The 27,353-nt window shown below is 43.3% G+C and overlaps 1 pseudogene; it reads left to right on the forward strand.

The window, feature by feature from the left end:
• Positions 1 to 12,562: 12,562 nt before the first annotated feature.
• LOC141372537 (acireductone dioxygenase-like) lies at positions 12,563 to 26,298 on the forward strand (annotated as a pseudogene).
• Positions 26,299 to 27,353: the final 1,055 nt, after the last annotated feature.

Below are 27,353 nucleotides of genomic sequence, written 5' to 3' on the forward strand. Positions count from 1 at the left end.
TTTCAAGTAGAAATCCTGAGGTAGGCAAGCCCAGGCTGAGATGGTGGCTCTGGGGTTATTAGAGACCCTACTCCTTGCATCTTTCTTCTCCATCATCATTGACTCTGGCTTCAGATAGTTGCTGGGGTTTCGGCCATCGTCATGTCCATGTCCCAGAAAGATAAAAGGTAGAAGGAAGGAACACTGGGTGGCTTAGTCAGTTAAGCATCTGACTTTGGCTTGGGTCATGATCTCAGGGTCCCGAGATCGAGCCCTGCGTTCATCACTCACCCTCACCCCCACCCCCACATCCAGCCCTGTGCTCAGCAGGAGTCTGCATCTCCCTCTCACTTTGCCTCTCCGCCTGCTTGTGCTCTCTCTCTCTCTCTCTCTCTCTCAAATAATTAAATAAACATCTTTTAAAAAAAGGTGGAAGGAAGAAAGGACAAAAAGGCATACTCGTTTAAAAAAACTATTCCTGAAGCCCTATCCAACAGCCTGCTGTCATTTCATTGTCCAGAATTATTCACATGGCCACACCCAGCTGGAAAAGAGGCTGGTGCATGTTTTTTCCAGCCTGGCACATTGTATGGGTTTCAATTGCCGTTAAAGAATCCTATTGGGATAGACCATCTTCTTTCTTGTTGCCCAGATTCTAATGCAGACTCCTATTCTTTGTCTTCTAGGCCACTTCTCATGGGCTGTCTGTCCAAAAATTCCCATCTTCAACCCATTTTACACATGCACAGCCTTCAGTAGCTTTCATTTGCATCAAGCAGATCCCACAAACTAGTACCTTGCAAACTGAATCCAGCCTATAGTCATATTCTGACTGACCTTCATGGTACTTTCAAAACCAAATAAATTACGTACCACTGAATTGAATTACTTACCAAAGTTTAACAAACCAAAATTCTCTCTAAAATCCTGCATTTCCTTCTTTTGATAGCAGAGGTTCTGGGCCCACATCCCTAAATAGCAATAATTAGCTGTAGTTGAGTAATCAGTCACTGCTTTGGATAGCGTTTGGGATTTCCAGTTTGCCCTTCTCTTGCCTCTTCCCAGACCATACCCAGACCACTTCTCCCCAATTTACACTTTCTGACTACCCCCTGAAAGCATTTGAGTTTATGAATCTTGGCTGAAAGAGTGAAAACTAAAACACCTTGTCTTCTCTTCAAGACCCTTCCATGATCTGGCCCTAGCTCACTCTTCCAGCTGTTCTCTTCATGTGCTATCTGCTCTGAACACTCCCCACATGGCATCTCTTGACTGTAAGCTCCATGGAGGCAGAAACCATGTCCGTTTTGCTCACCAGTCAATTCCCAGCACCCCCACAATAGTGTCTAGCTCATAAGGAATGCTCAATAATTGTTTGATGAATCAATCCTTGTATTTTGTCACCTCCCTGTTTATGCTCATGGTTCCACTCCTTCCAATGACCTTCTCTCATATCCACATGATAGGAGTTCAAACATCCTTCAGAGTCAAACACCAAAGACTCTCCCTGTACACTTGCTGGCAGTAACTTCTCTGAACTCCTACAAAATCCTAGCGCTTTTAGGAATCATGGAGTTCCCAGGACATATCCCAAAGTGCCCAAGGCTTCCATACTCTGGAAGGAAATCAGGTTGGAGAGGACTCAACAGGCCTGAGAAGTTATGTGTCCGATTATATGAGATGTTATATGCCTCCGGTGGCTAGGTTTGGAATGGAGTGAGAGAAAAAGAAGATAGGAGGCTACTGCAGTAGTCTAAGCAAGACAAGACGGTAGCTTGGGCTTGGGGATTGGCAGAAATGAAGAAAGAACTGAATGGATCCAAGAGATTATCAGCACATTAGAATGTCAGGACTTGACAGTATAATAAAAAGATAGCAAAGGCGAAGGAAGGAGAGGGTTTCAAAGGTGATTATTTGATTGCTGGCTAATGTAACAAATGAATAGTACTATCATTTCCTGAAAAATAAAATACTTAGAGAGAACCAGGCCTTGGAGTCTAGTTTTGGCCTTGTTGATTTTAAAGATCTTTGAGACATTCAACTTAAGATGTCAAGTAAGAGGTTAGGTATATGGTTTTGGATCAGCTGTTGAAACTCTGGATGTGGTTATGGTTGCTAAATGCTGAGGGAGGTAGTATAGAAGAAGAGAATAAGGTTCATGGCCCAGTCTTAGGAGGCCAACACTTAATACCCAGGCCGAAGAAATTGAGCCTACAAAGGACATAGACGCGATTGTCCAAAGACCTAGGAGCCAATCAGATAAGGATTGCATTGGAAAGCCAAGGAAGAGAGTCTCAAAATGGAAGGAGAGATGCGTTGGTGAAAGGTGAAGAAAGATGAGAACTGAAAAACACTCATTAATGCAGCATTGTGTATGTGATGGGTGACCTCTGAAGGAGTCATTTGGAAGAGTGCTGGGCCTGGTGGGAGGAAGCCTACTGAAGAGCGTTGGTTGGGAGATGAGCCAAGAGAGACAGTGAGCAGAGTTGTGGCACCCTGGGCCAATGCTGGCTTACGTGATGTGGGCATCAAAGACTTCCCTCGGATATGACCAAAAATATTTAATGGATCTAGCAACATGGAGGTCATGGGTGTCCTTAGAGAGAGGCAGCCATGGTGGGGGTGGTGGGTATTAGGGTTGGGAAAGAGGGTTGGGGATTGGAAGAGAAGGAAATGGAGACTATAAAAATGATGTGACCTCATAATGAAAACTGGCTTTGCCCTCCTTTGTCTCTGTCTCTACCTGCCTAAGTGCTTAACAAGAACCTTATTTACTCCTTGCCTCCCCCAGAATATGGAACCACAGATGGTAGCAGGGAAGAGGAGATATAATGGAAGGATAAATGCCTCAGCCCTTTCCTGAATCCCAAAGACAGCTAGTGCATTGGGTATTTTTTGATAGAGGCCATACATCCTGCGTTGGGTTTCCTCATCTGTATGTGTGTTTAAATGATTATAATATCAAACCCAAGGTCTACTGCTGATTTAGAGTTCAAAAGAATCTCCTCTATAGTCTGGAACATCCCTGTGTGGTTTGTAAGAAGGATGAGGAGTTTCCGAAGTGAAGGTGCTATCACTCATAAAAGAGAAAACAAATTCACTGTGTAGTCCAGGAGGGGCAAAGAGCACAGCATATGGCTGGGCTTCCAGATTCTGTCCCTCAGAAGTGAGAGAGAGACAGCTCTTGAACCTTCACACTTACTCGTAACATTAGAGGATAGGGGATTCAGATTACACAGATGGTGGTGAAATGCAAAAAAAGTAAATGTTGACAACTGGGCTTCTTTCCCATCAAAGACATTTAACCTAATCTCTAATGATTAAGTACCTAAGCCTATTTTCAAAGCGCCATTGAATTTTATTTTATTTATTTTTTAATTTTATTATGTTATGTTAGTCACCATACATCATTAGTTTTTGATGTAGTGATCCACGATCCATTGTTTTCCTATAACACCCAGTGCTCCATGCAGTACGTGCCCTCCTTAATACCCATCACCAGGCTAACCCATCCCCCCACGCCCCTCCCCTCTAGAACCCTGTTTGCCTCTCAGAGTCCAGTCTCTCATAGTTCATCTCTCCCTCCAATTCCCCACCCCTCATTTTTCCCTTCCTTCTCCTAATGACCTCCCTGCTATTCCTTATGTTCCACAAATAAGTGAAACCATATGGTAATTGACTTTCTCTGCTTGACTTATTTCACTGAGCATAATCTCCTCCGGTCCCATCCATGTTGATGTAAAATTTGGGTATTCATCCTTTCTGATGGCTGAGTAATATTCCATTGTAGATATGGACCACATCTTCTTTATCCATTCATCTGTCAAAGGGCATCTAGACTCTTTCCACAGTTTGGCTATTGCGGACATTGCTGCTATGAACATTGGGGTGCATGTGGCCCTTCTTTTCACTACATCTGTGTCTTTGGGGTAAATACCCAGAAGTGCAATTGCTGGGTCACAGGGTAGCTCTAGTTTTAAATTTTTGAGGAACCTCCACGCTGTTTTCCAAAGCGGCTGTACCAACTTGCAGTCCCACCAACAGTGTAAGAGGCTTCCCCTTTCTCCATAACCTCTCCAACATTTGTTGTTTTTTGACTTGTCCATTTTTGCCATTCTAACTGGTGTAATGTGGTATCTCAATGTGGTTTTGATTTGAATTTCCCTGATAACAATACGTTAATTGTAGGAGACCTCAATACTCCACTCTCAGCAATGGACAGATCATCTAAGCAGAAAATCAACAAAGAAACAGAGCTTTGAATGATACACTGGACCAGATAGACCTCATAGATGTTTACAGAACATTCTACCCTAAAACAACAGAATACTCATTCTTCTCGAGCACACATGGAACTTTCTCCAGAATAGACCACATACCGGGTCACAAATCAGGTCTCAACCGATACCAAAAGATTGAGATTATTCCCTGAATATTCTCAGACCACAGTGCTTTAAAATTGGAACTCAGTCACAAGAAAAAACTTGGCAGAAATTCAAACACTTGGAAGCTAAAGACCATTCTGCTCAAGAATGTTTGGGTCAACCAGGAAATCAAAGAAGAACTTAAACAATTCATGGAAATCAATGAGAATGAAAACACATCGGTCCAAAACCTATGGGATACTGCAAAGGCGGTCCTAAGGGGGAAATACATAGCCATCCAAGCCTCACTCAAAAAAATAGAAAAATCCCAAATTCACCAACTAACTCTGCACCTTAAAGAACTAGAGAAAAAGCAACAAATGATGCCTAAGCCACGCATTAGAAGAGAAATAATTAAAATTAGAGCAAAAATCAGTGAATTAGAAACCAGAAACATAGTAGATCAGATCAACGAAACTACAAGTTGGTTCTTTGAAAGAACTAATAAGATTGATAAACCACTGGCCAGACTTATCCAAAAGAAAAGAGAAAGGACACAAATTAATAAAATTATGAATGAAAGGGGAGAGATCACAACTAACACCAAGGAAATAGAAACAATTATTAGAAATTATTATCAACAACTATATGCTAATAAACTGAGCAATCTGGATGAAATGGAGGCCTTCCTCGAAACCTATGAGCTGCCAAGACTGAAACAGGAAGAAATTGACAACCTGAATAGGCCAATAACCAGTAACGAGATTGAAGCAGTGATCAAAAACCTCCCAAAAAACAAGAGTCCGGGGCCTGATGGATTCCCTGGGGAATTCTACCAAACATTCAAAGAAGAAATAATGCCTATTCTACTGAAGCTGTTTCAAAAAATAGAAACAGAAGGAAAACTTCCAAACTCATTCTATGAGGCCAGCATTACCTTAATCCCCAAACCAGGCAAAGACCTCATCAAAAAGCAGAATTTCAGACCGATATCCCTGATGAATATGGATTCCAAAACCCTCAACAAAATCCTAGCTAATAGGATCCAACAATACATTAAAAGGATCATCCACCACGACCAAGTGGGATTTATCCCTGGGATGCAAGTGTGGTTCAACATTCGCAAATCAATCAATGTGATAGAACACATTAGTAAGAGGAGAGAGAAGAACCATATGTTCCTCTCAATTGATGCAGAAAAAGCATTTGACAAAATACAACATCCTTTCCTGATTAAAACTCTTCAGAGTATAGGGATAGAGGGAACATTCCTCAAGTTCGTAAAATCCATCTATGAAAAAAACCACGGCGAATATCATCCTCAATGGGGAAAAGCTGAGAGCCTTTCCCTTAAGATCAGGAACACATCAAGGATGCCCACTCTCGCCACTATTGTTCAACATAGTACTAGAAGTCCTAGCAACAGCAATCAGGGGACAACAAAGCGCCACTGAATTTTAGGCAACTAGATCTTTATAGCAAAAGATGAAAAAAAAATTGAAATATTTCATTGATCATCTGGGCTTCAGAGAGGCCTTGCGATTTAATTTCATCATTTCTCTTGACCAATAGCTGTCCGATAGAAGTATAAGGTGAGCCACAAATCTAAATTTAAATTTTATAGTAGCCAAGTCATAAGATTAAAAAGAAATAGGTGAGATTTCTTAAGACTATATCTTATTTATCCTAACATATGCAAAATATTATCATTTACATATGCATTTAACATACACATGTATTAATGGAATATTTTATGTTCCTTAGCTCATACTAAGTCTTCAAAACCTGCTACATATATAACACAGCACATCCCAATTCTGACCAGCTACATTTCCAGTGCTTGACAGCCACATGTGACTAGTGGCTACCTTATTGGACAACCCTACTCTAAACAATCATCAAAGAATCATGTACAAAAGAATCCATCTAGTTAAAAAATAGGCAACTCCTGGGGCGCCTGGGTGGCTCAGTTGGTTAAGCGACTGCCTTCGGCTCAGGTCATGATCCTGGGGTCCCGGGATCGAGTTCCACATCGGGCTCCCTGCTCAGCAGGTTGTCTGCTTCTCCCTCTGACCCTCTTCCCCCTCGTGCTCTCTATCTCTCATTCTCTCTCTCTCAGATAAATAAATAAAATCTTAAAAAAAAATAGGCAACTCCTAATTACAGAGCACCTAGTATGTGACAGCCACGGGGCTGACAATTTTATATACGTCATGTTGTTTACTCTTCACCATGATTCTCCCATATAGGTATCATTCTCCTCTTTCTATGGAGGGGAAAGTGAGGCTCAGCGCAGTTAAATAAACTGTGCTTTGTTGTCAGGATCAGGTTTTAAACTCAAGCCTATGCTTTTAATTTGGCCATATAGTCAATTAAAATCCTTGAGTCTTGTTTTTTTAAGATTTTATTTATTTATTTCACAGAGAGAGACAGCGAGAGAGGGAGCACAAGCAGGGGGAGTGGGAGAGGGGGAAGCCTGCAGGGAGCCCGATGTGGGGCTCGATCCCAGGACCCTGGGATCATGACCTGAGCCTAAGGCAGACAGACACTTAGCGATTGAGCCACCCAGGTGCCCCTAAAATCCCTGAGTCTTTGATAGACTCATGATGTTCACTCAAGACACATCTTCGCAGTAAGAAGCACAGCTGTAAGGCCACCAAATATTAACCACTCAGGAGAGCAACAAGAAAAGAAAGGGGCACCCCATCAAATCCCAATTCTTATTCAATAATAGATGTTAACTCATCTGAGAACAAATTTTATTGAGCACCTTCCTTGTTTTCATTTTTTGTTTTAAAGATTTTATCTTTAAGTAATCTCTACCCTGAGATCAAGAGTCACATGCTCACTGACTGAGCCAGCCAGGTGCCCTGAGCAATTTCCTGTATAGCAGGCATTATGGAGAAAAAAAGAAGTACACAAAATTACCTGGCTCTGACCCACCTCCACACCCTCTACCCTCCTCACTTTCTCTCACAGGAAATTTCCTATTTCCTGATATGTCTTTTCCTGACTTACATTTGTGTATCTCCTGTTCCCTCTGGTGGAAGATTCTCCCTTCTCCAGTCTGAGCAATTAACTCCTTCTTATCCCTTAAGATATGGCTCAAACATCACTTCCTACAGGAAGTCCTCCCTGATACTGCAGGCAGAGTAAATCATTTTGCCCTTCATGGGTTCACAACGTCTTCCTATCAGAGCACTTACTATACATTTGTTTCTGAGTCTTTTCCCAGAGGGTGAGCTCCTGGAAGCAAGGAGAACGCTTGATTCAACACTTGTTGGGTAGGTGTCTAATTCAGCTATCTGCAAGGTTCCTGGTCCCTAAATTCTAGGTCAGATGGATTCAAGCCCCAATTCTATAGATTAGGGAAACCTAAAGCATTTCCTCAGGATTCTCCACAGCTCGGGAGACGCTCTTACAGTCTTATGGTTCATTCTGTTTTTTACGTACTGACTTTGTCAGAATTGCTCTGCTCCAGGTCTCATAGCTACGCCTTCAGTTCTGCTCTGGCATCAGCCCCCATACAACATACAGCTTCTCTCTCTTCTCTCCCCGTCCCCAAAGCAACCATGTAACCACGTAAGCAAGGCGTTTTACTGGAGACCACATGATCCCAGGGGACGGGTGACATGGCATACAGCAGAGCAAAAACCTCAAAACCACGTATTAGATCTTTCTGCAACCCTGCTCTTAACCCCCCAGCCCAGGCCTAGTACATCCCCACTTCTCAAACCTTCCCAGCAACTCTCTCCCATCTTTTTCCTGCCACCCACTCTGCTTCCCCCTCCATTTTCTTTCTTTCTTTCTTTCTTTCTTTCTTTTTTTTTTTAGGAGCCCAAACCCAAAAGCCCTCTCATTTTCTCACGTAGAATGGTGCATCTTTGCCCTTCTGCTTGGACTCCTTCAGATACCTATATATTGGCCATTTTCCAACCCAAAGCCTTAACAAGGTATTTTCCCCAGCAAAGGCAGTACCCTCTTAAGAAAAATGTCAGATGACAGTTAAGGGAATAATAACTTCTGTCTAGAGAAAGTGCTGGCCAACCTTTTCTGGAAAGGTCCACATGGCAAAGAATTTTGGCTTTCTGGGCCATAGGATCTCTGCCACTGTACTTCTGCTGCTGTAGCACAAGAGCAGCTGATATATAAATGATGTTCCAATAAAACTTTATTTATAAGAAGTGGGGAGGGGGCAGGATTGGCCCCCAGGCCCCAGTTTGCCAATGGGCAGGATTTGACTCGGAGATGATGGTTCCTGACCCCTCATCTGGAGAATGAGTGAACCACCCCTGATCTTCTAGAGCTTCCAATCAAGTCTGGGAATCAGGGCAGAAACATGAAAAGATCACTAATATTTTTAAGAGACAATAAATGATAAATTCCAGAGGAATGGTTTAGGTCATGCAAGTTGACATTTTAATGAAATTTCTGAATGCAATATTGCATGAAGCCCTGGTAACTTCTGGGTAGTGTTGGAGGGGAAGAGCTCCTCGCAGAGAGGCTCATTTGCTAGGAGAACAGGGTCATCTAACACAGGTGTCGACAATCTACAGCCCCCAGGCCAAATCCCGCCCACCACCTGTTTTTGTAAATAACGTTTAAGGGACAGCCACGCCTGTTCCTTCCCATATTGTCTCTGGCCACTTTCCCTCTGCGTTCAATGTTGTTTTGACAGACTATAGCCCACAGAGCCGGAAATATTTACTATCTGGCCCTTTGCAGAAAACGTTTGCTGACCCCTGATCTAGGACATTTGCGATGTGGGGTTGTAACAGAGCACAGATTTTGGAGCCAAACAGTCTTAGATCCAAGCAGCCGGCCTGTCACTTTCTAAGTGTGGCGTTGGACTAGTGACTTCACCTCTGAGGCTAGTGTTCTCACCTATAAAATGAGCTGTTGTGTCTATTTCACCAAGCTGTTGTGTCTCTTCAGTGAGACAACACAAAAAACACTCAGTACAGTGCTCAACACGCACAAAAACACTATTTGCCTTTTTCTTCTTTTTTCCTCCACACAGCAACTGACTATAAAATACTATGGCATTCATTTGGTTTTAAGTCATTCCTGAACAAAAGTGATTGCAGTTTAGATAATATTAAGGCAGGCAGATTATCACACACAAAGGAATCAGAGATTCTTTTAAAGTGAGCTTCAAGGGCATTGCTAAATGTGTGTGTTGTTCTTTTGTTTCTAAGTGGCCTAAAACCAAGGCAAAGTGGCTTTTTAAAAAAAAAGCAACCTTTATTGGTTCACATAACTAAAAATTTCTGGGTTGGATCTTTGTACATGGTGGGTCCAGATACTAAAACATGTCATCGAGAATCTGCGTTCTGTCTGTCCTCCTGGAGAGGCCTTCCCCTGAGCCGTTTCACTCTTGGGCAGACTCTCTCTATGCAACGGGAAATGCGCACGAGCAGCTCCAGATTTATGGCTTAGCACAGGGGTCCACAACTCTAGCCCCATGGCCAAATCCCGCCCGATGCCTGCTTTTGTACAGCCCGTGAGCTAAGGAAAGTTTTACGTTTTTAAAGGGCTGTAAAAAATGCAAAGAAGGTCTATGTGACAGAGACATATGGCTGAGCTGACAAAACCAAAAATAATTATGATCTGGCTCTTTACAGAAAGCGTTTGTGAACATAGCAGCTCCACTACAAAAAGAACCATTCTTGTCCATTGCTTCCAGTAAAAGACCCCAGACAGCCTTCCTGGGACCATCTGCCTTGTGCAAAGTTTTCTCATTTCTGTCTCCGATGTCAGGGAGAGCTGGATTGAGGGCTCCACGGATTTTCTCTTGAGACCTTGAGTTTGTAACTTTGTCCGTTTCTCGAAGTTTTATGTAACACAATCTGCTGGTCTTTTTGATGGTTTCTTTTTGCTCTCATTACTTCCTGCTTACCTTTAATCACTTTAAAGTTTCTTATTTTATAGTCTGTATCTGATATCTGAGTTTCAGAAAGATTCATATCTTCTATTCATATGCCTGCTGGCGTAGGTTCATGTGTTTGAGGTTTTTAAAATCTTGGATTGTGAATTCATCTTAAGTGGTGTTTGATCCTCAGGAATCCTGGAGCTACAGGTTTCGGGGTGTCTCTCCAGTGAGGCTTCACCTCAGCTTTTGCCAGGAACTTTGGGAGCATCTAAGAACTGTTTCTATGCTAATATAACATCCAGAGGTCCCCAGCACCCTATAGCAAGGGCACCTTTGAACCCCAAAGCTGCTGAGGGCAGCCCTGGGGTTTCAAATCCACCCCCCCACCACCACAGCTCACTCCAAGAAATGCAAGCTTGCTTGTCATTTCCTTTCATCTTTTGGGAGTCTTTTTTCTCTTTACCCTTTTACTAAGGGTAGCAGCTTTATGTGGGATATCAGTTTTTCCTTCTGTCCCAGAGTAACCATTAAATCCCAAGAGCTCCCTGGTTTCTGAGATCATCAAATACCCCCGGGCAGCCCCAGCTTTAGTGCGCAGGTTGTACTCTGGTTTTTAGCTTCCATTTCATTTTTGGGTCCTGGGATTTCCTTTTCTTTCTTCTGAGCCCAGCTGGACATTTAAAGGGATGCTAGTTCTATTTTATACTGCATTTCCAGGTGTTTCATAGCAGGAGGGTTTTATGTAACGCAATCCACCACATTGCCGGAAATGGAAATCCCATTAGGCCTGTGAGCCTGTGTGAGACCATGCCAATGTCATATGCCACCTGCAGAGACCTTCCTCTGCCACTTTTATCACCTCGAATAGCACCTGGGGAGGGGCTCGCGAGAGGTCTCCTGGAGATGATCACTTGAGTGAGTTCCCAGAGGGTAGAGCGGAGCCTGCCAGCAATGTGCTTTCTACGTAGGCACTCCTATACTCCTGTGTAAAGCATCAGGCTTGTGTCGGGCTGAAGAGGACGAGCTCTAGAATCAGACTGTCTAGATTTAAATCTGAGTTCTCCTTCCAAGATGGGTAACCTTGGGCAAGTCAGTGAACCTCCCTGCACCTTCATGTCCCAGCACGTGAAGGAGGACAACAAGGGAGGGTGAGCCTCTGGTAGGTGAAGGGAGAGCCCCTGTGCTGGGGAAGACATCCGTTTTCTCTGAGCTCTCACACATGAGGTCAGGGCTGGAGGGACAAGAGCTCATAGGAGAGACCTGCCCCTTCCCAGAAATAAAAAAGGAAGAAGGATGTGGAAAAAGGCTGAGGTCATCACCTTTGTAACTGAAGAGAATTTGACCCAGTGCTGGGGGGGGGGGGAATTAAGATGGTAAGAAATGCTCTTTGAAAGTGCAGAATTGGATGAGGATTCCCTAGTTTGTGTACACTGATCTAAAAATGAAACTCCACCGAAGGGTCTCAAGGGCTTCTCCAGTCCCAGGGACGTCACCCTTTGTTACAGAGGCTGTGGGAAGAATGGGCAAAGCCTCTCTGCCTTCAGTGAAGGCAGGGGTGAGGCTGGAGAGAGTCATGGGTCTCCTGACCTTTGCACTCTGGGTCTCTACACCACCCCTGAACCTCCATCTGCTTCTCATCTAACCCCTAAGTCATCAGGATGGAAGTGTCATGCAAATTCCTGAGGAACATTTACTCTCAAAAGGAGAACAAAAGACCATCAGAAACTCCTAAGCTTTTTTAAGGGAAACTGAAGCGGATGAAAATGCAAACAAGAGTGTAAAATATAAATGCATTTCTGCCCGTAGACTAGAATCAGCATTGTTGAAAAGGTTTTTCTTTAAGTATTTTTACAACATTTGGCTACAGGAACAGTTATTCATCCAAACAACTTTTCAAATGGGTTAGTTTGGCGCTGCCGCGTAGAAGTGCGTCCATTAGGAAGCGATCCTCCTGTTGTTTCCTCCTGAGAAGTGGTCTGAGCGCTGGGAAATGTGCTTCTCACTCAGCAAGGGCTTAGTCAGCGGACTGAGAGGCAGAGAGAAGCACGAGCGGCCAGACATCAGCCACACTCGATTCTTTTCTTCTTCTTTTTAAGGTTGTAGGAGCAACTCTCCATGAAATTTGCACAACATTTTGTTGGTTTCAGTTAAATCCAGAAAACTTGTTACAAAGTTCATCTGGCATTTTTACAGTTAAAATCATCCTTTCTGCTGTGTTTTGGGGCACAAATAGAAAACGATTCACACAAATTTTGTGATCTGTGTTGTTCCCGTCTAAGCACCTAAATCTTTTCATTGTTACTTTTTCTTTTCAGTACACCAGTGTCTCTCTATTGTGACCGCGTTAATGCTGTCCAGCGTGCCCCCTGCTAAGGACAGCAGAGCTAGCAGCGATGGGCTGACATTCAGGAAAGCATACTTCACCTTAAGAGATGGAGACAATTACAAATTTTCAGAGCTGTCCATCCTCGGAATAAGCCAAGAAGTGAGTTCCCTCACAGGGGGCAGCGGAAGCCATCACCAGGAATGCTGTTGGCAGGTGTCTGAATTGGGTGTGGGGCTAAAACACAAGACCCTAGGTCTATAAGATTCCATGATTTCACCAGGTAAAAATAACATTTGCATAGTACTTCAAAGTTTTTAATGAACCTCACGATCTCACTGATTATTTTTAAACGGAGATGACTTTTTCTGACCTTATAATGAGTGTAAGTAAATATAAACAATGTAGACTTGTGAAGGAAGATGAACAGAATGAAAGCAAAATAGAGATTCTCCTCCCTCCATATCTAAAATATGAACAGAAATAATGAACACCAGCAAAAAAAGAACATTGGCAGCAGCAAGCAAACAAGGAAATGTGGACAACCTAATGTCATGTACTTCAAGAAGTGAGGGACAAGAAAAGGGGTGATTCTCAAACAGTGTAGCTTCTAACACTGTGGTCACCCTGGAACCTTGTGTTATTAAAAATCTTAAGAATTTTCATCATAAGCTCCAAATCTAAGAAGCAGACTAGCAGAGCATATTGTTTCCCCTCAGTATTTTGAGTAAGAGAACAGGTGAATAAGAATATGAATTCAACATACTGGGGCCAGAGAGAAAATGATACAAGAGAATGATCTGGGGGGAAAAAATGGGAATTTCAGTTCCAGGGAAACAAAACCAAAACAACATTACCATGGAACTGATAAATAAATAAAAATAACAAAAAAACTAAATAGACACAGCTCAAAATAAAATTACAGATACAGAAAAAGAACACTTGAGATAAACATAATGAATGCATATAAAAAGCATAAGCAATTTGAGCCTCATTGTTCCTAAAGCAGAGAACCCACAAATAGGACAGACTAAATATACAAAGAGATGAAAAGAGAAAATTGCTCTGACAAATGAAAAAAACAAAACAAAACAAAAAACGAATCTACAGATTGAAAAAGCACACAAAGACCCAGGAAAACAGACACTAAATGATCAACACCAAGACATAGCCTTCTTAACTTGCTGAACTTCAAGGACTTAAGAAAAAGAAAAATCTTTTGGCATACTGACATAAAAAGTAAGGGAAGTCAATTGGATTGGCCTCTATCTTTGATAATCTATATTCAGTGCCAGAATATAGTGAAGCACCATCTGGAATTTCCAAGGGAAAGTGTGACTCAAGACGATCTCATCCATCTGAGATAAGTTCCAGCATGAAAGCCGTAGACAAATACCCCGACACATGAAGGCACTCTGAGAATACGCACCCATGGGTCTTCTTTGAGGACATTATTTAGTGATGAAGCCCAGTCAATTTAGAGATGAGTCAAAAGAAAGTGAGGAAGGACAGGCTGGGGTGGAAAGGATTTGTCATGAACATACAATTCATTTGAACATAGAACCGATGATATTAAGCGACCATGGCAGTGGTATTTCTACCACAGAATGTGAATAATACAAACTATGATATTGTACACATAGTACTAGAGCCAACATTGGGAGGTGAGGGGCAGGGAGATGGGAGGAAGCACACGTCTAAAGATTTACTCATTTTTCATATCCATGAGTCATTCAATACTGCCTGAAATTGAAACCTACGACTAAAAAAAAATACTGACTCCAACCTCTTAACATTTTTCATTGCTTTTCTTAACCTTCTTTCCCCAAGAGGAACTGGGAAGGAAATAATATCTCTTGTGGTAAAGATGCATTTAATGAAAGGGCAGCAAATTGTTCAGTTTTACTTGAGCTTTACTTTTCTAAATGCTAAATTCAAGTGATATTACATCTATTATTTATTTTAAAACAGCATGGGTAATATACTCGTATTTTTGCAAACAAAATATATCTGCCTGTGTTTGCTTCTCTTTCAACCCGTCTTTAGCCTACATTCCCCTTTCTACTATTCTTCCTTCCACATAGGACTTGGATTTTCATTCGGATACCCGTCTCTCTACCAGGCCAGCTGTGGGCTCCGAGACACTCAGAACCCAGCTCCGGAGCCAGCTCTGGTGTATGTGGTTGGTCCCAGGATAATCCTTGTTCTCCTCACCCCATGCAACTTGGGGCAAAGACAAGCGGAGTGTGGGATATTCCTGCCACAGAATCTGGCATGCGCTCGTCACCTGGCTGAGGCCAACAAGACCGGAGGGAAGGTTCACCAGCGATTTCTGAGGAAAGAGGCTTCCTAGCTTGAAGAGAATGCTGACCACAGGAGGCTCCCTCTCTACCTCTGAACTTGGTGGGGGGAAGGTACAAACCCTGTTGCTGCTATAACCATTTTTATCACGAGTAAAGCCACCCTGAGACTTACACCCCCACCCACAGAGGGCAGAGTCACCGAGAAATAAAGCCGGGTCAGCCCACCTTGTCTCTGAATGTCAATTGCGGAAATCAACACATTTCCATGTGTGGTAAGCCAATCAGAATCAGATTTTATATATATTTTTGATGCTGAAAACATTGTAACAAATTATAGAAAGGATCCCTGAAACGTCTATTTAGAAAGTTGTGGAATAGCATTTACCTAATGATAATCATTTGGAGTTATTATCAAAAATGTACATTTCTCCATTGTCTAAATACTTTATAATAGGCATGTCTTATTTTTACAAACATAAAAAGTCATCCTTCTTGTATATTAAATTGTTAAATACAAAAGCGGTATAATACTCATTGTAAAAAAAACCAAAACCAAAAATATATATATATATATATATATATATCCAGTTTCTCTACCAGATGCCCCAAATAGAATTAGAATGAGAGAGAATGTTCTCGGATCAGAAAATATAATAAACATGATTTTAGAAATAGCATCTTTAAACTAAGCAGTTTACATGTATTATCTCATTTAATTTTCACAACACATCTATGAAGCCGGTAACATTAACATCTCCCTTTTATAGAGAAAGAACTACCTTTTTCAACTTTCTGCAATTGCCTGAAATTCCCTTGAAAAGACACAAAGTCTGTAGGAGCGTATTAAAGATCAACTGTTTATACCACACACATGGTGGAGAAAAATAATATGAGCGTGTGAGTAACGTTACTCAAAATGGACATAAAGGTAGTAGATCCCGTCCTGGTTTAGTAGGCGTGGGATGAGAAGATTGCAAGTCTTGGGGCTTTTGGAAGTTGCGGGTGACTAGGCTTTCTTAATCTTGTAAAAATGAAGCCCCAGATCATTCTCAGAGCTGCCACCACCTAAAATTGGACTTCTGTCATTTTTAATAAACCACTCAGAAGCATAAGCTCGAGAAGTTGAGAACTGAGTCTGTCTCATTCAGTGTTGTATCTTCAGCACTCAGCACAGTACCTGGTACATAGTGCTCAATGAAGGAAAGATGGAAAGAATAAAGGAGGGGAGGAAGGAAGGAGAGAAGGAGGGAGGGAGGAAGGGAGGCAGGAACAGAGAGAGGGAGAGAGGGATTATTTTCCACTTTACTTCTGATCCACCCACCTGCACCTTTGTCCAAGCTGATGGTGCCTTTAAAGGGACACACACGTCTTCTTCTTCCTCCTTTTCTCTTCCTACTGGCAGGAAGACACATGATGACAGGGAGCTCCAAGGCTGTCTGGGACCATGAGAGCATGAAGCTACAGTTTGAGGGTGACAAAGTAACAAGACAGAATCCTAGTTAAGCCACAGTTACAGCCCTGTACTGCCCTCCAGACTTCTGCGTGGGAGAAAAAAAAAAAAAAGTATCTTGTTTAAGTTGCTGTATTTTTGGGGTCTCTTAAAAATAGCAGACTGAGGGGCGCCTGGGTGGCTCAGTCCTTAAGCGTCTGCCTTCAGCTCAGGTCGTGATCCCAGGGTCCTGGGATCGAGCCCCGCATCGGGCTCCCTGCTCGGTGGGAAGCCTGCTTCCCCCTCTCCCACTCCCCCTGCTTGTGTTCCCTCTCTCGCTGTGTCTCTCTCTGTCAAATAAATAAAATCTTAAAAAAAAAAAAAAATAGCAGACTGATTCTTGACTACCATCAGTCAAGTACAGACACATTCTAATAGAAACCATAGTTACCAGGATGGCTAAACCATTGACATTTCCTGAATTCAGTTCTTTTATTTTATCTTAATATTAGATTTCTAGAAACTCGGTTGGCTTACAGGAATTTATTGGGTCATATGGCTAATACCTCGAGGGGACTTTGGGCCCCAGGTATAGTTAGATTCAGGGGTTAAACACTGTTCACAGACGTCAGCCTCTATGTCTTGGCTCTGCTTTTCTCTGTCTTGGGTTAACGACCGGGCAGGACCTCTTTGTGAAATGACTGAAAGCTCCTGGCTCACAGTACCCTTAGAGATAGCAGTTACAGTGGGGAAAAAACTCCTTATCCCCTGACTTTCCATAAAATCCTAAAGACTGACTCTCATTGGACTCTCATTGGATCATGTGCCCATATGAACCAAACACTGTGGACCGTGGTTCAGGCCTGGGACCTGGGCCCATCCCTGGACCTGGAGATAGTTCAGCTCTACCTGAGCCAGGTGCATGGATAGTGGGAAAGATGAGGGTCTCCAAAGAAATGTCCAGGTGCTCTTACCAGAATGAAAGGAATGAATGCAAACAGGTGACAAGTGCCAGTGTCCACTATAATTTATTTCTTGACTCACAAATGTTTATCGACAACACCAAGAATGTTCCTGGCCTTGTCGCAGATGATGCGGATGTGGAGTGAGGAAAACAGACAAAAATCCCTGCCCTCCCGAAAGGTCCTTCACATTTCAATAATGATGAAGCAACTTCTTGTGTCCTCTTAGAAAGCTTTGTGTGTCTTCTTCTGGGATATTACCAAACTCGCCAGCGGGCTCTAGAATAATCTCTAGGTTCATAAAAAAGCAATCTGGGACTTTCACATTATGGAGAAGATGCAAAGGCTGGGTGGGGTTTTCCTTGTGAGAAAGGGACTGAGAGAGGAGCCAAGAAAAAGTAAAGGTAATATCCAAACAGCTTATAGGTGGAGTCTGGGCATTTTGGGGTGAAGTCATCTCATTCTCCAGAGAACTCAATTACTCCTGCCCCCGCCCTCCCACCCTAATCTTGCAGCAGAGTATAAAAAGCTGGAAGAAATATTAGTCTGACATATGGACATCAGTTAGGCTTTTATAGGTCGAGGAAATAAAACACTAACCTCTAATGGTTGCTGCTAGTGAAAATGGCAAAGTAATTTGTCTCCTGAAGAAGCACGAAAGCACGTGCGCAGTTTCCTGTTTTGCCTGCTGTCTCCCACCAGGGTAGTTTGTTGTCCCAACAAGTTTATTTTCAATTGTCGTAGGACATATGCTTACAATTTTAGGAATGGGGCCACTTGAGATAAGGTGGAACTTGTCACCGAGAAATGAACTCCAGTAAAGTTGCTTCCTTGCCCATACTTCAGGACATGTCGATTATCCTCCGAAATGTGCCCGAGTCAACGCACCAGTTCAGAGCTTTGTGCAAACTTCTGACAGAGGCACAAACCATATTTTAAAGGGCACAGAAACATTTGCTGTGTACCCCCTTCTCCTCAGTGCTGCCCCCAACCACCACCACCACCACACTCAGCCACCACGACTTGGCAAATACGGCTGGCCAGAAGGTTTTTATTTATTTAAACAAATATCTGGTGAAGAAAGAAAATGGAAATAATCATTTTTTGGTGGTGGTTGGGGGAGGTGAGTGCGGGGAAAGAATTGAGAGAAGACCAGCAAGGAATTTCCTTCTCCTCCACTATTCACTGGAGTGTTTCCGGTGACCCGTCATGTCCTTGCCCAAAGCAAAACAAAAGGGTGGTCTGGATATAGGTGGAGACAGTTTTAGGGTATACCCTTTGACTCAACCTCTTACAAAACTGGTCTCCTATGAACGTGTCTACAAGTTACTTTCTCCCTCTGAGTGTCAGTCTTCCTCACCGATGAAACGGGGTTAAGAATGCAGAGCTCTTAGAGGAGCTGGGGGGTTAGACGGTAGATCCTATGGGAAGCGCCAAGCATGCTGGCAGGACAGTGGGAGTGGCTCATGAAAGGCAGTCACCCACGCACAAGCCCAGTGTCATGTTTATGGACTTGTTCGTGGCATGTTGGACCTGGGACTACAGTCCTTCCACATACAGGTGATCCAACCTACAGTGTCTCCAGATGCAACTCAGGAGAAAGCCAGGCGTTTTTTTTTTGAGTGGCAGCACGTTCAGAGAAATTCACTCCAACCCGAGACAAAGACAGCTCTCCGTGATGGCTCAAGGGTCTGTTTTCCAGCCCCAAATAGGCTATTTAGATAACAAAGACAAGTCTGAGATGTGAAATGGCTGAGAGCAATCCCAAAATAGAGCTGAGGTGAGCTGGAATAAAAGCCCTCTGTTGCCCATCAGTGTCAGCGGCACCGACGTGTGAAAGGTGGGCGCTGCCGACTCAGAGCACCGCGAGCTTCCCATATAAGGCAGGAGAGGGGTCCCCAGGAGACAAGGGAGGGGTTGGCAAACTACCAGCTGGAGAAAGTCATTGCTCAGGCCATCCATGTGACATAGACCCTAAAAGAAACCTCCCCTCCGGCCGCATCTCCCAAAAGAAACGAAGCTCAGAGAGTTTACACGAGTTACCCGAGGTCATACATATTAGGCGCAGGCAGAACTGAGAAGGACCCAGGTCTCCCACCACTCAGCCCAGCTGGTGTCTTCCCCACGTTTCCCGGGTCATCAGACCCAGATGGACCTTGAGCGTGATTGTTCTGGGCATAACCAGAATGTTGGAGAAGAAAACTTCCATGAAGCTGGGGAGCACCAAGGAAGAAAGGGAAAGCAAGATGCTTTTTGAAAAAGGGGGAGAGGGAGAAGAGAAAGAAATGTGTTTTTCAGATACAAAATTGATATATGCTCACTAAAACGACAACCGTAGGAAACAAAATGGGAAAATCTCATGCTCCTTGTCAGGCACAGCCTCCCCCTCTCACTCCCCACAGGTCAAAACTGTTCACAATTTTTAGCGTGTCTTCCAGACTTTTTCTATACATATATATGTATATACTTTTTTGTTTTAACGTGAGATTATACATACATCTTGTTTGGCAATTTGTTTTTTTACTTAATAATATACTGTGCAGGTCTTTCTGCGTCAATGCTTATAGATCTACCTCATTGTTTTAAACGCCCCTGCAGTGTTTTATCATTTGCACGGAAAATGATTTATTTGGCCAGTTCTCTAACGATGGGCATTCGGATTGTTTCAGCCTCCTCCGCACTAATACAAACGAGCCAGCAATAAGTATCTTGTGCACCTATGTGAGCGTCTCTCTCGTAAATATTTTAGAGTTGGGTCAAAGGGCATATACATTTTAAATTTTGATAGGTTTGACTAGCTACACTTTCAGAAACTGAATCGATACGTATTTCCACCAAGAGTGTGAGCCAGTTCCCCTTCATCTAAACCTTCATCCACACTGGGTATCATCAATGTTTGTGCTGTTTCCTTGTGTTGTTTTCACACATATTCCTGAATACTGAGTAGAGTTAGACATCCATTTGCATTGTGAATAGCTATTTGTGTTTATTTTAGTGTGAAATGCTGGGGTTTTTTATTTTTTCCTTTTTTTTTTCTGTTTGGCCTTCACCTTTGTTTTCTTATTGGATTAGAGCAGTTCTTGGTAAATTAAACTAATGAATCTTAGTCTGTAAAACGGGTAGCAGTTACATTTTCCAGTTTGTTGATTGTCTCGACTTCGTGTGTGTTGCTATTTAAAATTTGTGTGTCTCTGGAAAACAGTATGGAGGTTCCTCAAAAAGTTGAAACTAGAGCTACCATACGATCTAGCAATTGCACTACTGGGTATTTACCCCAAAGATACAAATGTAGGGATCCGAAGGGGTACGTGCACCCCAATGTTTATAGCAGCAATGTCCACAATAGCCAAACTGTGGAAACAGCCAAGATGTCCATCGACAGATGAATGGATAAAGAAGATGTGGTGTATATACACAATGGAATATTATGCGGCCATCAAAAGGAATGAGATCTTGCCATTTGCAACGACGTGGATGGAACTGGAAGGTGTTATACTGAGTGAAGTAAGTCAATCAGAGAAAGACATGTATCATATGATCTCACTGATATGAGGAATTCTTAATCTCGGGAAACAAACTGAGGGCTGCTGGAGTGGTGGGGGTGGGAGGGAGGGGGTGGCTGGGTGATAGACACTGGGGAGGGTATGTGCTATTGTGAGCGCTGTGAATTGTGCAAAACTGTTGAATCACAGATCTGTACCTCTGAAACAAATAAAGCAATATATGTTAAGAAAAAAAAAGAAGATAGCAGGAGGGGAAGAATGAAGGGGGGGAATCGGAGGGGGAGATGAACCATGAGAGACGATGGACTCTGAAAAACAAACTGAGGGTTCTAGAGGGGAGGGGGGTGGGATGGGTTAGCCTGGTGATGGGTATTAAAGAGGGCACGTTCTGCATGGAGCACTGGGTATTATGCACAATGAATCATGGAACACTACATCAAAAACTAATGATGTAATGTATGGTGATTAACATAACAATAAAAATTTAAAGAGAAAAAAATAAAATAAAATTTGTGTGTGTGGTCACATTTATAAATCTATTATTTATACCTCCTGGGTCTTAATGTCATGCTTGGAAGATCCTCACTACTCCAAAGGGATATAATTCTACCTTTGCTCTAAAGTTTTTATGGGTTTTTTTTTTTATATATATGTTACAAATAATAGACCAAAATGGAATTTCCTTTAGGTAAGGAATGGTGTAGGAACTCAGCTTCCTCTTTCTCTCCCTTTCTCCTCTCATTTTCCCCCTAGATCACTAGTCTATTTTCTTAATGCTATTGATTGATTGGTGGGTTGACTTGTTCTTTGACCCTTTCTATGAAATACCACTTTTTTCCTAAATCAAATTACTAGTCATACTTAGGTATTTCTCTAGACTCTATTCAATGAATTGTTCTGTTCATTCATGTACTAGCATCATTCTGCTTCAAATACTGTAGCTTTATGATACGTTTTCAGTTTCTATAGAGGCTAATCTCCCCATAACTCTTCCATGAAATGTTTGTTTTTTTAAAAAGGACTCTTGATTATGCTCCAAAGAAAAGACATACTATTATATTTTACAAAATCCATTCCCACACACGTTCTTTAGGCTTCTGCCATTACATCTTAGTAAAATCTTGCAATGTGTATTAGCTACTCCCTCCTCAGATGTTCCTGACCCTGGGGCATATTGAGATTTGACCTTAGTTATTGGTCTAGTAGCAACAAAGGGTAGCTGTGGTGTGTCTGGAAGAGAATAAGCACCCCTTGCAAGGCTTCTGTCCTGGGTGAAGTTACCACAGGATTTTCAACCAAGAAAGTTAATCTGCTCAGACATAGGAGGAATGCACATCCACTGGCAAGAGAGGCCCAGAGTGACTTGGCCGCGTTGGGAGTGTCACACACACACTCCCCCTTCACGTTTCAGCATCTCCTTCCTTCTCAACCAACTAACTTTTACATGAGAAACTTGGTAAGGCTGTGAATTCAACTGACCTTGTAATTCTGCAACCCTCCCAATCACATTTTGTGTTTGACGTTTAGCAATGTGAGCCTGTGGCTCCAATAAACAAAAGATTCTTTTAGGTCTGCTGTGGCAATTTTCTGGTTCTCAGAACATGGCTTGAACTGAGAATTGAAGGACCTTAGCTTGTCATTTGCTTTCTCTCAATGCTCCACTGCACCTAGGAGAACCCATCCAACACCCCAGGCCTTGCTCTGGCTCATTCTCCACCAGTCATCTTAGCTTGATTAATGGTCAAGTCGCTGAATGCCGTGATTAGCATCTCTTTCCCACTGGCAAGGACCTCCTCACTGCACTCAAGCCCATACGGATGTATGCGTGCATGGATGTATGGATGTGTGTGTATATATATGTAGAGAAGGAGAGGGATTATGAGGAATTGGCTTGTGTGATCAGAGGCTGTGAAATCCCATGATTGTCTGCAAGCTGGAGACCCAGAAAACCTGGTGGTATAACTCAAAAACTATGAGTCTGAGTCTGATGGCCAAAGAAGATGAGATATGTCCCAGCCAAGAAGCTTGGCAAGGAGAAAAGGGGTGAGGTTTTTTCCCTTCTATACATCTTATTTATTCGGGCCCTCAAAGGATTGGATGATGCTCACCCACGCTGGGGAGGGCAATCTACTTTACCAAGTCTACCAATTCAAATGCTAATCTCATCCAGAAACACTCACAGACACACCCAGAAATAATGTTGAATCTGGGTACCCCACGTTCCGTCAAATTAACCCATAAAATTACCTATCACACCCCTTAACCGACCTGATGCCTGCTTGTCTCCTGTGCCTCTCCACATATTGGCATTTGAAATCGACAATGTCAACATCTCTAGTGCTCAGACTCATGAGTCCTTTGCAGGAAAAGCTCTGGGGGAAAAAAAAAAAAAGATCTTTGTGGACAAAGACAGAAACTAATAAAATAACACAAATCTAAACAAGGAGATGAGGCTAACCAAAGCATGGGATGTAGGTGAGAGTCTGTTTCCTTGAGCACTAGCTTGAAACCACTAGCTGTGTAAGTAAGATTTTGAGCTGAAGTCCCCTGGAACAGTATCAGTGGGAAGATGAATGTAAAACGTTTCCTCTATTCGTCTGATAAAAAATTTGACTTTACTTAAGAGTTTTTAGCAAAATTCAAGGCATCAACTAGAGAATTAAGCCTTCTAAGGATAAACCAGTGCCTACCACTAATACAGGGGACCTCAAAATATGACCGCAGACTGGCAGTGTCAACATTACTCGGGAATTTACTAGAAATGCTAATTCTCAGACCCCACCCCAGCCTCACCCAGAATCAGAGACTTGCTGGGTATAGGCCGCGTGGGGCCCAGGACTCTGTGTTTTAATAAGCCCCCAGGTGATCTGATGCCTACGCATGTTTGAGAATCACAGGTTGAGACAAACCTGAATCCGAGAGTCCTAACTCCTCCACATATAGCTGGGGTGACTTTGACAATATATTTAATCTACACCTCAGTTTTCTCATCTACATCAGTGGGACCTTAGTGGTAGCTAATATACGTTTGTTGTGAAAATTAAGTAAGAAAATAGGTGTCCAGAATGTATGAAAGAGCCTGCCACAGAGCGCTTAAAAAAACTTAGCTTTTCAACTATCTCTTAGGGCTGTAATGGGGATTGAAAGGATTAAGGTTTTTGGAGTTTAGTGCAGCAAACCCCAGGCATGTAGTAAACCGTCTGTGCCCGGGGCGCCTGCGTGGCTCAGTCGGTGAAGCGTTTGACTCTTGATTTCAGCTCAGGTCATGATCTCAGGGTCGCGAGATCGAGCCCCATGTGGGGCTCCTCTCTCAGTGGGGAGTCTGCTCGAGATTCTCTCTCTTCCTCTCCCTCTACCCCTCCACCCACTCGTGCTCTCTCTCTCCAAAATAAATAAATAAATCTTAAAAAAAAAAAAAAAAAGCAGTATATGCTCAATGATGGTAGCCAGTAGTAGTATCCGTGGTGGTGGTAATAGTAGTAATGGTAGTAATATAACCCTCAATACCTGTTGTACTTAAACCTTGTATGTACTCGCTTGTTTAAGCCCTGCATGTACTTAAACCCCTTACATGCTACATTTAAAACTCCAAACACCCGTATAGGATAGGTGTAGCCTGATTATCACCACTTGTGAGATGAGGGAATTGAGTATAAAAGGGTGAAGTTTCTCCCCCAAGATTACCTAGCTCTTAAGTGATGGAACAAGGATCCAAAACCGGGTTGCCTAGCTCCCGAGTCTGTGCACTTAAGCACTAATCTGCAGAGATACAGCAGAAATGCTAAGAGAGGGGGAGGGAGAGAAAGAGGATAATGGAGGGGGTAGGGAGAGGAGAAGGGAGAAGAAGGGAGGGAAAGGGAGAGGGAAGATGCCATTTTATATTTATTCCATTTTCCAGAAACGGAATCCATCTTCTTGCACAATTTTCAGCCAAAGAAGTGATAAATAGTGTTGCCTCCAGCCTCAGGCTCCAAGGAAGGGCAGGAAAATGTTCAGCAGGAGCCCCCAGGGGCGGGGGCTTGGCCAGTGCGTACAACTGTTTCACTGGTAATGACCTGGGAAACAGAAAAAGACCACCTGTCAGTATCCCTGTAGTTGGTGCTGGTAGGAAAGGCCCCGGTGGGACATACAATTGGATCTATTAGAGAGAACTTAGACATTCTGGCAAACTTGGGCCAAGACATCTGTAGAAAAATAATCCCAAGTGGACTTGGGAGAGGGGCAGGTGAAAGTACAGGGTCCCTTCAGTTCACTGTCACACTACGGACAGAAAAGCCTAGGTTCCCCGGGTGAGCCACAGCTACAGCAGGGAGAAATAGGAGACAAACCGCCTTCCCTCCCTGCCTTGCAGCCAACAGAGACACACCTGGAATATGGCCTTTTATAGGTGCAGGGAGACCTCAAAGATAACTTCCAGTTTCTAAAGATGACAGGGAAGAGCAACCCCAAAAGAATTCTTAGGCTTCAGAAATTCGTAGTCTGGGAACAACTGGAGGCCAGTGAGACCCATTTGCTAGAAAGTTTCAATTCAGTTGATCTGGTATTTATTATGTACCTACTATGTGTCAATTATTCTCTAGGTTCTGCTAAAGTAGAGATAAATGAAACACAACCTTGTCCTGAGAAGTTTCCAGTCTAAAGCAAAAGGAGAATTACAAACAGCTGATTACGTGCAGTAAAAAAAAAAGGGGTCGGATAACCTAAGAACACAGGAGTAGGGGTATATAATCTAGTCTAAACCCAGAAGGGAGTATACATCAAGGAAGCCTTCCTAGAGGAGGTGACGCTGGAGCTGAGTATTGAAAGATAAGGACCAGTTGCTCCACATGTTCACCAACATTTACTATGGTCAGTCTTTCCAATTTTAGACATTCTAATTGGGGTAACTCCTTTTTATAATAAATGCTTAGCGGCTCTTCCTCCGCCGGCTCCCATAGCTGACTGCGCGGGGTCAGCGGGGTAGGGGCGGGCAATGGCGCAGGCAAATGCTCAAGGCACCTGCACCAGATCACAGTGCAGACTTGGCACATGAACGAGTCCAGCGACCGTCCGAGGCATCCCCACCGCCCCGAGCCACGTCACCCAGTCAGCCTGGAACAGCTGCGCGGCGGCTCACGGTTCTTTACAGGAAGCTGGGTGCCCACAAATACGAGAATGATCCAGAACGAGAAAAGATCCGAAAAGAGAGAAATTCCTCCTGGACGGTCATAATAGCCCTATGCAAAGATAAACGACCAAATCATGAAGAGGAGATGAAGATGCTCTAGGAGGAGCATTGGCACCTGGACCAGGAGATCCGCTAGGTCTTGCTGGGCAGGGGGTACTTTGCTGTGAGAGAGAGGACAAGCGGATCCGCATGTTCATGGAAAAGAGACATGATAACTCTTCCTGCAGGGATTTACCAGCCCTTCACGCTGGGGGAAGAGAACTGCGGCTGTGTGGGGGAGAACCGGGGTGAACCGCGGACGCACGGCCAGCTGACCATCTGGAGGCTCAGGGGGCAACAGGTGGAAGTTTTGGGGCGGGCGGCGCCGTGGCGCTCCCCGGGCCTTTGCCCTTGTGAATGTCCTGAACGTGATCCCAGCAGAGAGCTTGTCCTTTCTCCTTGCTTTTATATTGTCGGTTTGGGGCTAGGTGAGCTCTCCTTTGCAAGATGATTTGATCAGAGTATGTTTTCGTGAAAGGAGCTTTATTATAAAAGTGATTTTTACATGGAAGCAACTGGGGGGATGTGGGCAGATCACACTCACTTTACCTCATTGAAGATCAGTGGTCTGCAGCCTTGTGTTAGTGCGCACTGGACTTGACCCCAAATGAGAGCCATCTCCCCGAACCTAAGTGCCCAGCTGCTCCCTCCGGACCCGATTCTTCGACTGTTAGCAGATGCCAGTGGATGCGGCGCCTGCCTTGTAAGAAGGTGTCAGAGTGGATGGCAGGATTGGCCAGACAGAAGATACTTTTCTTCCAAAACTGGGTGGGGAGTGCTGTCGTTTTGGGGAGGGGGGAGGGCGCGAGCTCTCATCCTAGTGGGGCCATACTGGGAGCTGCTTATGCCACTTTCTTGTGCAAAATAAAGTGGCTGCCTTAATTAAAAAATAAATAAATAAATGCTTTGTAACACCCCCACTATTATCCTGAAATAAAATTTATTGTTACTATACGGACCTATAATGCCTCATTAAAACAACAGCAGTTACAATGCCCCGGCTGTGAGCAGAAGAGAAATAAAAAGAAGAGTTTCTAAGAAAATAATATGCATTTCAGTATGTAAATAAGTGGGCATAAACTGGAAGCCATGCCAATATAGTCAAAGGCTTACACCTGCTTGTGGAGTAATGGTGACAGTCCCAGTGACAAATGCAGATAGACGCAGACATATCACTGGCAGCCCACACCCCACAAGCAGCATGGGGTCATGCTGCCAACAGGGATGTGATTTTCTAAAGTGGTGAACCACTTCAGCTAAATTCCCAGACAAAACAAAGTGCATTCTTCCTTAATGCACCCAGTAACTGCATTTGTGTAAGATTTAATGTTTATTAAAACTATAGAAAAATTGTTTTGTGTTTACTCATAAAGTTAGATTCTAGGCTCAGATACAAAGGGATTGATTGATGG

The sequence above is a fragment of the Callorhinus ursinus genome, unplaced genomic scaffold, assembly GCF_003265705.2.
Source record: "Callorhinus ursinus isolate GAN/ISIS: 27379988/994484 unplaced genomic scaffold, GSC_fseal_2.0 scaffold4, whole genome shotgun sequence".
In the NCBI taxonomy this organism is placed as follows: domain Eukaryota; kingdom Metazoa; phylum Chordata; class Mammalia; order Carnivora; family Otariidae; genus Callorhinus; species Callorhinus ursinus.